The sequence below is a fragment of the Triticum aestivum genome, chromosome 2D (assembly GCF_018294505.1).
Source record: "Triticum aestivum cultivar Chinese Spring chromosome 2D, IWGSC CS RefSeq v2.1, whole genome shotgun sequence".
In the NCBI taxonomy this organism is placed as follows: Eukaryota; Viridiplantae; Streptophyta; class Magnoliopsida; order Poales; family Poaceae; genus Triticum; species Triticum aestivum.
This window is the reverse complement of record NC_057799.1, coordinates 486226994-486238761: the sequence shown is the minus strand read 5'-3', so window position 1 is coordinate 486238761 and position 11768 is coordinate 486226994. Positions and strand designations below refer to the sequence as shown.

At 50.6% G+C, this 11768-nt stretch overlaps 1 long non-coding RNA gene across 1 annotated transcript; it reads right to left on the bottom strand.

Moving 5' to 3' along the window:
- Positions 1-9176: 9176 nt before the first annotated feature.
- LOC123049665 (uncharacterized) lies at positions 9177-10592 on the bottom strand. The gene is made up of 2 exons (XR_006423630.1): positions 10045-10592; positions 9177-9566 (listed from the first exon to the last, which is right to left on the bottom strand). It is a non-coding gene; the product is annotated as an uncharacterized lncRNA (long non-coding RNA).
- Positions 10593-11768: the final 1176 nt, after the last annotated feature.

Here is an 11768-nt window from a genome sequence, read left to right as displayed (position 1 = left end):
TTAAGCATTACTTTCAAGGTCATCCCATCACTGTGGTCAGTTCCGCCCCTCTCGGTGATATTATCCAGAACAGAGAGGCTACAGGGAGAATTGCTAAGTGGGCTATAGAACTTGGACCTCATGACCTCAAATATGTGCCACGCACTGCTGTTAAGTCTCAGGCCTTGATAGATTTCATCAATGATTGGACAGAGTCACAAGTACCCGAGCAAAAGCCGGATAACACTTATTGGACTATTCACTTTGATGGGTCCAGGCAGCTGGAGGGCTCGGGGGCTGGTGTGGTCTTGGCTTCCCCTAAAGGTGACAAGTTCCATTATGTGCTACGGTTGATGTTTCCTTGCACTAATAATGCGGCTGAGTACGAGGCTTTGCTCCACGGTCTTCGGGTGGCTAAGGAGATGAGCTTAAGCCGGCTGAGGTGTTTTGGTGACTCAGACTTGGTGGCTCAACAAGTATCAGGCACCTGGGATTCTAAGGATCCTCTAATGGCGGCTTATCGCCGCAAGGTTGATGCCATTGCCGGGCACTTTCAGGGATATCAAGTGGAGCACATTGACCGCAGGAAGAATGAGGCGGCTGATGCTTTAAGCCGGCTCGGCTCTCAGCGAAAGCCGGTGCCGCCTAACACTTTCCTGGATGTCCTATATAACCCTTCGGTTAAGTTGCCTACAGAGGAGGACTTGGCTATCCCTGACCCGGAGGCACGACTGGTGGCGGCTCTTCATATCACACCAGACTGGACAATGCCATATCTGGCTTATATAACCCGGGGAGAGGTGCCTGAGGATGAAATTCTGGCCAGGCAAATAACCCGGCGGGCTAAGTCAATGATTGTTATCGATGGCGAGTTGCATCATCGCAGTGTTTCAGGGGCATTCCAGCGTTGTATCTCCCCTGAGGAAGGTCAAGAGATCTTGCGCGAGATCCATGAAGGGGATTGTGGCCATCATGCCGGTTCAAAATCTCTTGTGGCCAAGGCTTTCCGTCATGGTTTTTATTGGCTGACGGCTCACGCTGATGCAGAGGACTTGGTCAGTAAATGTGATGGCTGCCAAAGGTTCTCCCGACGGGCTCATGTGCCGGCTCAGGAATTGAGGATGATCCCGATCACTTGGCCCTTTGCGGTCTGGGGGCTTGATATGGTCGGGCCTTTTAAACGGTCCAAGGATAAGAAGACCCACCTCTTGGTGGCAGTGGACAAATTCACGAAGTGGGTGGAAGCTGAGCCAGTTAGCAAGTGCGATGCAGCCACGGCGGTTCAATTTATGAAAAAGGTGATCTTCCGCTTCGGCTTTCCACACAGCATCATAACAGACAACGGCACTAATCTGTCCAAAGGCGCTATGGAGGAGTTTTGTCAAAGAGAGCATATCCGGCTTGATGTCTCTTCAGTGGCACACCCCCAATCCAATGGTCAAGCTGAGAGAGCTAACCAGGAGATTCTGAAGGGCATTAAACCCCGGCTCTTGGTCCCTTTGCAACGGACGCCAGGTTGTTGGGTGGAGGAGTTGCCCTCCGTTTTATGGAGCATCAACACTACTCCTAACAGGTCTACAGGCTTCACGCCTTTCTTCATGGTTTATGGAGCAGAAGCAGTTCTCCCCAGCGACATCCGTCATGATTCACCTCGTGTGGCGGCTTATGTTGAGACGGATAATGAACAGGCGCGCCGAGATGCTCTGGACTTGCTGGACGAACAGCGTGATGTGGCAGCCGCCCGTTCAGCGATTTACCAACAAGACCTGCGCCGTTATCATAGCCGCCGGGTCAAATCCCGGGTCTTCCAGGAGGGCGACCTGGTGCTCCGGCTCATCCAGGATCAAACAGATGCACACAAGTTATCCCCACCTTGGGAAGGGCCTTTTGTGGTCAGTAAGAACTTGCACAACGGGTCATATTACCTCATTGATATCCGGGAGCATAAGGACTCACGTAAATCTGAGGAGGAGACCCGTCGGCCGTGGAACATAGCTCAGCTTCGGCCTTACTACACTTGAGCTTCCGACTCTTGTGATGTACATATTTATCTCAGCCATGTATATATTATGATAAAGCAATAAAGCAGGACCTCTGTCCTTTGCTCTCTTCCAAAAATGTGTGTTGTTACATGCTGACTTACAGAAGATCCGGCTTATGATCATCTTCGAATCTAGCTGTAAGCAGTAAAGTCGCTTGGGGGCTTCCTGTTCACACATGGGTCGTATTCGAACCAAAGAGAACATAGCTGTCGATACCCATTTGATTGGCAAAGTGCCGAGCTCATTGGGAAGTTGCCTCTGGTCATATTTGAATCATAGTGTAACCCCTCTGAGAACCGACGTGGATCGTATTCGAATCAGCGTCGTTAAACAAATTTTCAGAATCACTTGGGGGCTTCCTGTTCAAACATGGGTCGTATTCGAACCAAAGAGAACATAGCTGTCGATACCCTCTTGATTGGCATCGCCAAACCCACTGGGGGCTATATGATCGTATCCGAATCTTAGCTTAACCCCTTTGGACCGAGTTTCTGGTCGTATTCGAACCGGAAGCCCTTAAGTTTTTATATTTTACCACAAACTTGCTTTGATCATGTCAAAGTATGTACTGCCGGGTTTCACTTGCCGGCTTAATTTTGGTTTATCTTGTTAGTTGAGCATCATGGATGTCATCAAGACAAATAAATTCGAGTTAAGGTACCAACCGTGCTACCCGGGCTATTTAACCCGGAAGTATGCTTACAGGCTGTTAAGTGTGTCATCACAGCTATGTTCGAGTATAGTTAAGGACCGATCTTTTTTGGTTCGTATCCCGGGTTATCCATCTCAAACACCTGATTCTCAGGGCGGTAAGCCGCTTTGCGACTTGTAATTTGCCTTTCTATGCAGATATTTAAAGGCACTCTTTAAGGTTGAGAAGGACAAAGGGATAATTCCGACCCGGAGGAGCATCAAAAGAATGACTTCAAAGGATTTCAGCATTCATTACGTGCACGATGGCACGGCAGAGATAAATTGTTGCACCTACTCTATTACAAAAATCTTTCAAAGTTTCAAGGATGGGCGTTGTTTGGTGAGCCGCTAGCCGGTTTATGACGCCTGCTGAGTTGAAGTCCCCGGCTCATCTTCTGCTTCGGCTGATCCCAAGGCTTCGAAGGTCGACGACTTCCAGTTGATGCCGCTGAGAGCTTCGAACTGAGCTTCTTCGTCAATTAACCCGTCCGGGTTAATCTCCGGGGCAAAGGTGTGCTGGCGAGCCGGAGGAATCAGATTGATGGCTTCATAGCGAGGGGTTGGAATCCTCTGATTCTCCGCGTTGTATCCCGGCTGATACTTGGTTAAATCGGTGTCGTTCCCGATGATGGTGGCCACCGGGCGCACAGCTTTCACACAAGCCGCGAAGTCCTTCTGGTCGAACGCTGAGCCGTCTTCTTTCAGGCTGGGATAACCCAGGGCGATGTCTGCCGGGTCTAGCTCCGGCAAGAAGGCTTTGGCCCGGCTCAGTGCGGCGATTGCTCCGGATCTCGCGGATGCTCGTCGTAGCTCCTGGATCCGCTGCGGCAGAACTGCGAGCCGGCGCAGGACTTCGGCCAGATGAGTCGGCACTTCATTCGACAGGGCCACCACAGCTAAAGCCCGCTGTGACCCGGTGTAGAGCTGTTCCACCAGGGTGTACACGGCCTTTAACTTGGTGACCACGCTCTGGTTCAAGTTGGCGCTTCTGGAACCTGTTTAACAACATCAGATGACCCGGTGGTAAGGATGAGTTAAGAGATGTAAACATTCCAATGTGAATGAAAGCCGGTGAGGCGACTTACCGAAGATGGCAGCTACCATTTGGGACACTTGGCGCTTTAGACCGGAGAGCTCAGCGGTCTTCTCAGTAAGGGCCTTCTCCGCCTGTTCTGCCCGGGTCACCAGTGCAGTTTTCTCCTCAGCCCAGGCCTTCCGCTCAGCGTCGAATTCAGTCTTCAACTTTTCCTGAGCGGCGATGCTGGAGACAAACTTGGCATTTGCCTTCCGGGTCTCCATCTCTTGTGCCTTCAGCCGGCTCTTGAGATCCGCCAGGTCTGACTCTAATTTCTTGCCAACAGCCTGCATATATTTCCGGGTTATTAACAGTCATCCTATAAAGTCCCAAGCGCTTTCCAAGCAAAGACACTTGGCACTTGGGGGCTAATGCATATTGAACGTATCTATCTATGTACGGCCGGCTCAGTTCAGTAAGCCAGAATCTAAAGTCTACAACATATTCAAGTATAAGTCCTAGACTTGGGGGCTAGAATGGCAAGGATCACTATGCGGAAAGTAAGAGAACAGCAGAAGGTTACCTCAGATTTGTGTTGGATCTGGTTGACCATGGCGATCTCGGCGTCCCGGCTCTTGTGAACCTGGCTGATATAGCCTGAGACGAGTTCTCCAATACTTAAGTCGGTGTAGCTGGAGAGATCCAGATTCACCCGGTGGGGTTGTAGCAACTCCCCCCTTGCGGAGCATTTGGCCAGCGCGGTCGGCCTTCCCGGCTCAACAAACTCCGTCCGGGTAATTACCACGTCCGGGTCATTAGCTGGTGGGGCTTCAGGCGCCGTATCCATGGGAATGGTGGCTTCAGGGGTGGAGGCGACTGGCGGCTCTTGAGCCGTCGTCTCCGGCTCAGGCAAGTCGGGCACTCCGGCTGACCTGGTCTTCTTTACTCTTTTGGTGAGCTTTGCCTGGGCACTGAAAAGGCAGAAGTGTTAGGCATACAAAGGGTAAGTACAGACAGATAATGTAAGGAGATTGTTATTACCCGGGGGCAGTCTTGAAGGCCGGCAGACTTGACTGCATGGAGTCACCCGAGGAGGGGGAGGTCTCCTGGTAATTGGAGTCAGAAGAGTTGAGTGGCTGACGGATGACACCCGCCAACGGATGAAAAGGGTACAGGTGAGAAAAAACCTCAGTGCGGCGTTTCCTCGTTGCGTCGGGTAACCCAGTGGAGAGGTCGGTGTCCTTGCGGGCCCGGGTGTGACGCCGGCTCTCGTGAACCTGCTGCTTCAAAAGAAATTGAGGGTCTCGGTGAGCTAATCGATGGGAAAAGCTTACTTTCCGGGTTACCCTTCGGACTTTCAGCTGTGGTAAAGGCTCCGAGCCGGAGGAAAGTGATGTTACCTCTTCGACCACCGGGTTACTGGCGCCGGTGTCATCCTGTCAATAAGCAAGTGTTGATAAGGCGGACAGCATCAGACAACATATACTGCAAGAATTTAAAAGATTTAAGGGTTACCTCTGATTCGGAGCTATCGCTTAATTGCAGCAGCTCCGAAGCAGTGGGTCTGTTTCCCTTTTTGCGAGGGGCGGCTCTCTTGGCGGCTTTCTTCGCCTTCCTGGCCTTCTTGGCCGCCTCGTGGTCATACTTGACCCGCCAGAATTTATCATCAGCCTGAGAAATACAGTAATGAGCTCTTAGTAAGATGACAGGTAAAACAAAATGGAAAGGTTAAAGTCAGCGGCTTACCGCTGGGGCTGGATTGGTCTTGCAGAACGGGGCTAGCCCGATTCTTCCACAGTCTGCCAGGCTCTCGTTTAAAAGAGCCTTGGTCTCTTCTTCAGCAACGTCTTCTGGAAGATCATTGCGACTGTGCCTCTGCGGGTCATCCTTTCGCCCGGTGTACTCACACATTAAGCCGGGGCGGCGGCTCAATGGGATCACCCGCCATGAGATCCAGACCCGGACCAGGTCAATTCCGTTCAGACCATTGCCTAGCAGGGCTTTGATCTTGTTGATCGTTGGAAGCAGAGGCTGGCGTTCTGCGGCAGTCAGTTTGTCGGATAATGGATGAGTTGGCTCCAGGCGCGTTGGGCGAAAGCCGGGCAGCGGGCTCTCATCAGCCGGGGACGTGTCTTGGCAGTAGAACCAAGTCATGTTCCAGTCCTTGGGGTGACTTGGCGGTTCTGCATAAGGGAACAGACAATCCCTGCGCCGTTGGATGGAGATGCCGCCTAACTCTAGACTTGGACCGTTTGCGCACTCGGTTTGGCGGTTCAAATAGAACAGCTCTCTGAAGAGCAGCAGACTCGGCTCTTCTCCAAGATATACTTCACAAAAAACTTGGAAGTTGCAGATGTTGGATATGGAATTGGGTCCTATATCCTGAGGCCGAAGATCAAAGAAGTTGAGCACGTCCCGGAAGAATTTTGAGCCGGGCGGTGCGAAGCCCCGGCTCATATGGTCGGCAAAGATCACTACCTCCCCGTCTCTCGGCTGTGGCCTTTCTTCGGACGGGTCAGGGGCACGGTAGGACATCACTTCCTTCTTAGGCAGATATCCGGATTTAACGAAGTTGGCCAGGGTCTCTTCGGTGACGCTGGATTTCATCCAGTTGCAAGTGATGGGAGCCTTGGGAGGCATGGTGACGGTTGGTGGTCTACGAGGAAGAGAAAAGTGTCCGGGTTAATTATAAGCCGGAGTATATCATTCAAGTTACAATGACGGCTTATGAAGGGGATTAATGGTATGTCTTGATACGGTGGGTTATCTAAGCCGTCGGGGTTTTCAGGATAAGTTGGTCGTCTACGGCTTACTGCGGTTAAGTCGGAAGATACTACAGAGCATGATTCTCTTTAAACCGGAAAGTTCTACGGCGCGTGTTTTCTCTAAGTCGGAAATATAAGCCGCCAAGATTCAAGGACTGCAGTTTTTACTAAGTGTGGTAAACAGATTTCACATATTACAGTAACTTTTTTGGATCAAAGTAGTCGGAACAGAGAAAGTTTTCTAGACCTAAAAAACAGAAGCAGGGGAGGTTCTTGAGATGGAACCCAGTCCTTATGCAGTAAAAAGAGGTGTTCTTGCAGAAGAAATGAACCTCAGATATCTACCGCGGTGGTTCTACACAAGCCTAAGGATCAACGGGGGCAGTGGCTACAGGGGTTACCGAAACTTGCGGTAACAGTGATGAACATGAAGAACACAGATGAACTCTGTCCTAGATCTATGCTAGTAAGGCAGAGGGGACTCACCGGAGCTGGAGAAGAGCGGAGGCCGCCGACGTTATCTGGTCCGAGTCAGGTTGATGCAGCGGCCGGGTTGAGGAAGACCAGTGGTGCGACGGCGGCGGCGGCAGAAGCTCGGGCAGAGGAACGGCAGTGCGAGGAAGAAGAAGGAGAATGTGAAGAAGAGAGTGCCGGGCCGGCCTATTTATAAGGCCGAGTCATAAGCGGGCGCGGGATTTGAGGAGGCCACGGCGTGGTTATCTCCCCCCTCACGGCGCCTCGATTCTCGGAAGGTCAGTAAAAGCAAAGATCCGTTGCGGATCTGGCGGAGTAAAAAACGGATTTAGTGGAGGATGACGTCACGGCGGATTACCCGGAGTCCAGAGGATGACGTCACTCCGGGTTATGACCTTCACATGAATGATAAGCCGGAGATTTTTTCTGACTGCGGAGCTGAAGATTGACACGAGCCGGCTCAAGTCAATCTGGGGCCTAATGTTGAGGATATAGACCTGGGGGTCACCCGCCAGGAGGGCCGGGTTACTCCAAGGATCATTACCAGAAGCCCGGAGCTAAGTTTCAGGATAATGGGCCAGAGATGGGCTGAGACCCGGATATGGCTTAAGGCCCGTAGTTACAATCATTGTTATAGTAGACTTGTAGTGTAAGGCAAGTATTGTTTTAGAGCCCGAGCCGGACACTCTTATGAGCCGGCTCGGGACTCTAAGGGCTGCTGGGCGTCAGCCTCCCTATATAAAGGGACGACCCGGCAGCGGTTTGGGGACGACAACAATCTCTCCGAGAGCCGGGATAAGTGTTTAGTTCCCTGGCGATCGTAACCCTAATCAATAACACCTCGAACTGGACGTAGGCTTTTACCTTCACCGTAAGGGGCCGAACCAGTATAAACCCTCGTGTTCCTTGTCCCGCATAACCCCTTCAAGCTTCCTAGTTGCGATGGCTCCACGATTAAGTCCTAGCCCAAGGACATCTGCCGTGACAATTCCACGACAAGTACATTTAGAGCAATTTGTACGGTTGATCTAGTGTACGAGTAAGAGCATCTTCAGCCAAACTTAAAATTCAGAAAATGTTGCAGCCTGAATATGAAGAGCAGTGGGCTCACGTTTGAGCCTGGTGCAAGCTCCGAGGAGTTTCAAGCAGAATCACGTGGTGAGGTGGCGGCTTCTCTCCCCCCTCCTATGCAGGGACGCCGGAGCCCCTCGCAGCTCATCTCTGTGGCGGCGTAGTCCAGCCCCTCCTCGCTCTCCTCGGCGATGGTGCCAGGTTGCCTGGCTTCCAGTGAACGGGCACAACTTTCCTCCCTCTCTCCTGGTTGGTGGTTACCCTTCTTCTCCTCCGCGATGACGACTAATACCCTCCACCCTCTCGTCAGCGGCGCGACATGGAAGAGCACAATAACGAATAACGGCTGTTTACAGATGTTTCCTGTAAGAACAGACAATCTGTTTCTGATAATAGAAATCAGAAGCTAGGCAAAAAGAATTTATCAAAAGATATTGTGTGATCATCTGTTCCTGACGGAATTGCTTCAGAATATAAATACCTAGCATGGACCCATAATTACTAATGTTAGTATAATACATAGTCATGGATACCATTACTTCATGTGTAATCATCTGTTCCTAAAAGAACTGCTTCAAAATAGAAATAGGTGGCACGGACCCATAATTACAATGTTAGTATAGTACACGGTCCTGGATACTGTTTCTTTCTCATCCTCTGTCTTCACAAAAAACAGATTAAGGATAATATTATTATAGAGCTCGGAGATCAATAAGTAGTCAAATATGTGGTTTAATTTCTCCAGAAATAACTTAGGGTTCACAGGCTACTTCTCCATGCATTGGTCTTGGGATTTCAATGGTCAACAGATACAAACAACATGCTTTTGTTGCACATTCTCATATAAAAGTTGCACTCCTATGCATCTGAATTGAGGAGACTATAATTGCTGATGGTTGGGAACTTGGGAGTGTGTTCAAGGAACATTCTGGAAAATAAATTGCAATGTTGTACCTGGTAGTAATCATGATCTCATAACGCATGCTTTGGTGAAGGAAAGACGGACAAAGTACATCGATCTGCAGACCGTGTCTAAAATATGATGTTCTTGCTACACTAAATTAGCTTCTTACAAAATTACATGTTGATATGGGTGGAAGAGGGACAGGCACACACCTCACAGTGTTCGGTCAACAATTGTAAGCATAGTTATCGTCCATCTAGTACTGCAGGTTCCCGATCTAGAGTTCAATCCACACACCACCTACATCTTTCACCTGGATCCGCTCTATAATTGAGGGACTCACAATTATACACGCCTCTGCAACGCCACACTCTTTCTTATGCAACTTGCTAGTGACAGAGATGACCAAATCAATGGCGCAGATATGTAGTAAAATTGCTGCTTGATTCTTCCAATTGCCTCATCAATTTTTCTATTAATTAAATGAAATAACAAAGCAATCACATCATCTATTCATAGAAAGTAACCCAACTTAGATCAAATCCGCACTCGTCCCTCCTCGGTCCTTGATTTGTACCTCTCTTGCGGTAACAACTCTATTTCTGTCAAACAAATGGCCCTTGCTGCATCAAATCCAGCATATATAATGGTGATGTCAGTGGCAAATTCTGCAGCTGCACTCATATAGGTTAAAAACACACAAAAAAAAAAGAGGAGGCAGTGCTGACTTAAACACCAGCATAAAATCCTTATATCATAATTTCGAAGACAGGAAATTAACCTCAACCTCAAGCATGTGAGGTCTTCTTAGCAAAAGGAAATTTAACCAGTGTTTGCAAAAAGTGTAGTGAAAACTTAAACTACTGAAATTAATTTCGTCGTATAGCTGGAACCCTCAATCACTTTTTTGCTTGAGAGCTGAAAATCACATCCCCTCAATTTCAAACAAAATTTAGGACAATATCATCAATACATGAAAGATCTGTAAACTACCAAGGGAAGAAACATGAAGTAAACCTATAGTTTGACCAGCTAGTGCTCAATTTCAAGAACGAAAAGCCTTAAATATTGGTACAAGCATCCAAGTGCACAAGAAAATACCTCACGGCAGAAGATTCATGCTAGAATAGGCCGGTGTTGAAGCAGTGCAGGACGGAATTCGTGGCTGCCTCGAGCCTCCTCCCTAACCTGCAGCAGCGGCAATGCTCCTCACCAACGGAGCTTCAGGTCAACTACAATGGCAAGTCAGAAACTTTGCCCGTCCACCCGAGTCGAGCAGGGGGAGGCCGGCGGACGGGCGGATCGGCGTGGGAGGCTTGGTAGTGGCCGGATCCGGGGCGCGGCGGAGCGGAGGATGCGGATCCGGGCAGGGGCGGCCGGATCCCGCCGGAGGCGCGCGGCGCGGCTGCCGGCAAAGCTCGGGGCGGCCATGACGGCGCTGCAATGAGAGGGAGAGAGAGATGCTGAGAGGAAGAGAGGAAGGAGAGGGAGGAGGAGAAGGCAGGTGCGGCGACGTGACCTGGTCGCGGCGGCGGTGATCTCCGGTGAGGCCGGCCGGCGCGGCGAGGCGGCGGAGGAAGACGGGGTCGGGGCGAGCGCCTGGTGCGGAGCCGAGCTCCCTGCCTCGCGCGCACACATTTTCGCCTCTAAAAAGGACCACGGGTCGAATACAGAATAATACAGGGTTCTTTACGTAAGAACGAAACGTTTTCTCCAACAGTCACTTAAAATAGGACCGCGGGTTGATTTCATGTAAACTGAGGGCCTTTTTTGCAAAAATGCTGTCGCGACGTACGCCCCAAAAGCAATCACTGGTTTATTATTGGCCACTAATCTGTGCCGGTGCGCCGGCCGGATTTACCTCTGTATTAACAGTCAGATCTAATCCTCACCAAGTCAAACGCAGCTCATCCTCTTCCTCCGCTGATGTACACATCTAGCCGCCATGGATGAGCGAGGCACCCAGACTCGAAGCACCACCGGGCTTGGCCGCCCCCGGCGCCGGTCACCGCCCTCGCCACCAGTTGCCGCCCTTGTCGCCGGTGCTGGCTCGGCGCATGCAGCAGCGTGTGCGCCGGTTGCAGCTCCCTCGGCGATGGTCGCAACTCCGCTGCGACGGTCAGAGCTGCGGCGGCGAAGATCACCGGACGCGCACCCTCGAAGACGAGCTCACGTCTGAACCGAGGCAAGGCTTGAACCGTCGCACACCCTCTGTGTTGCAAACGTTGTTAAAAAAGCTTCAACCCCTGGATGGAAAAGCTTCAAGCCCTAGATGAAAAAGCTTCAACTGGCACTGCGATTCACGAGGAGATACAACCGCTGACGCAAAATGCTTCAACCTTAGATGAAAAAAGTTCCAACCAGATGATAGAGAGAGCTTTAACCAAGGGCTGCTCAAAACAAAAAAAGTTTCAATCGTTTACACAAAAGCTTCAACCGTGGACGGAAAAAGCTTCAACCGTGTATGTAGCAAAAAATGAAAACAGTTGTAGCAAAATGCGACACTGGTTGTAACAAAAACGCGACCCACTTGTGCATTGTAGCAAAACATGACGCCGGTGGCAGCAGTATGTGATGCCGTTTGTAGCAAATTCAAACGCTGGTTGAAGCATGTAGCAAAAACTGCGACATCGGTTTTCCTCGGAGGAGCGGAGGAGCGTTGCCCCATCCTCGCCGTCCTGCGGTGACCATGCTCGCCGTCTCATGGTCGGTCGCAGCCTCCTCCGGCACCGGTTGCAGCCTCCTTCCCGGACCGTGCGTCGCCATGAACTGTGGCTTATTTGAGAGAGAGAAGAAGAGATGTGTTTTGAGGAAGAAGATGTGTG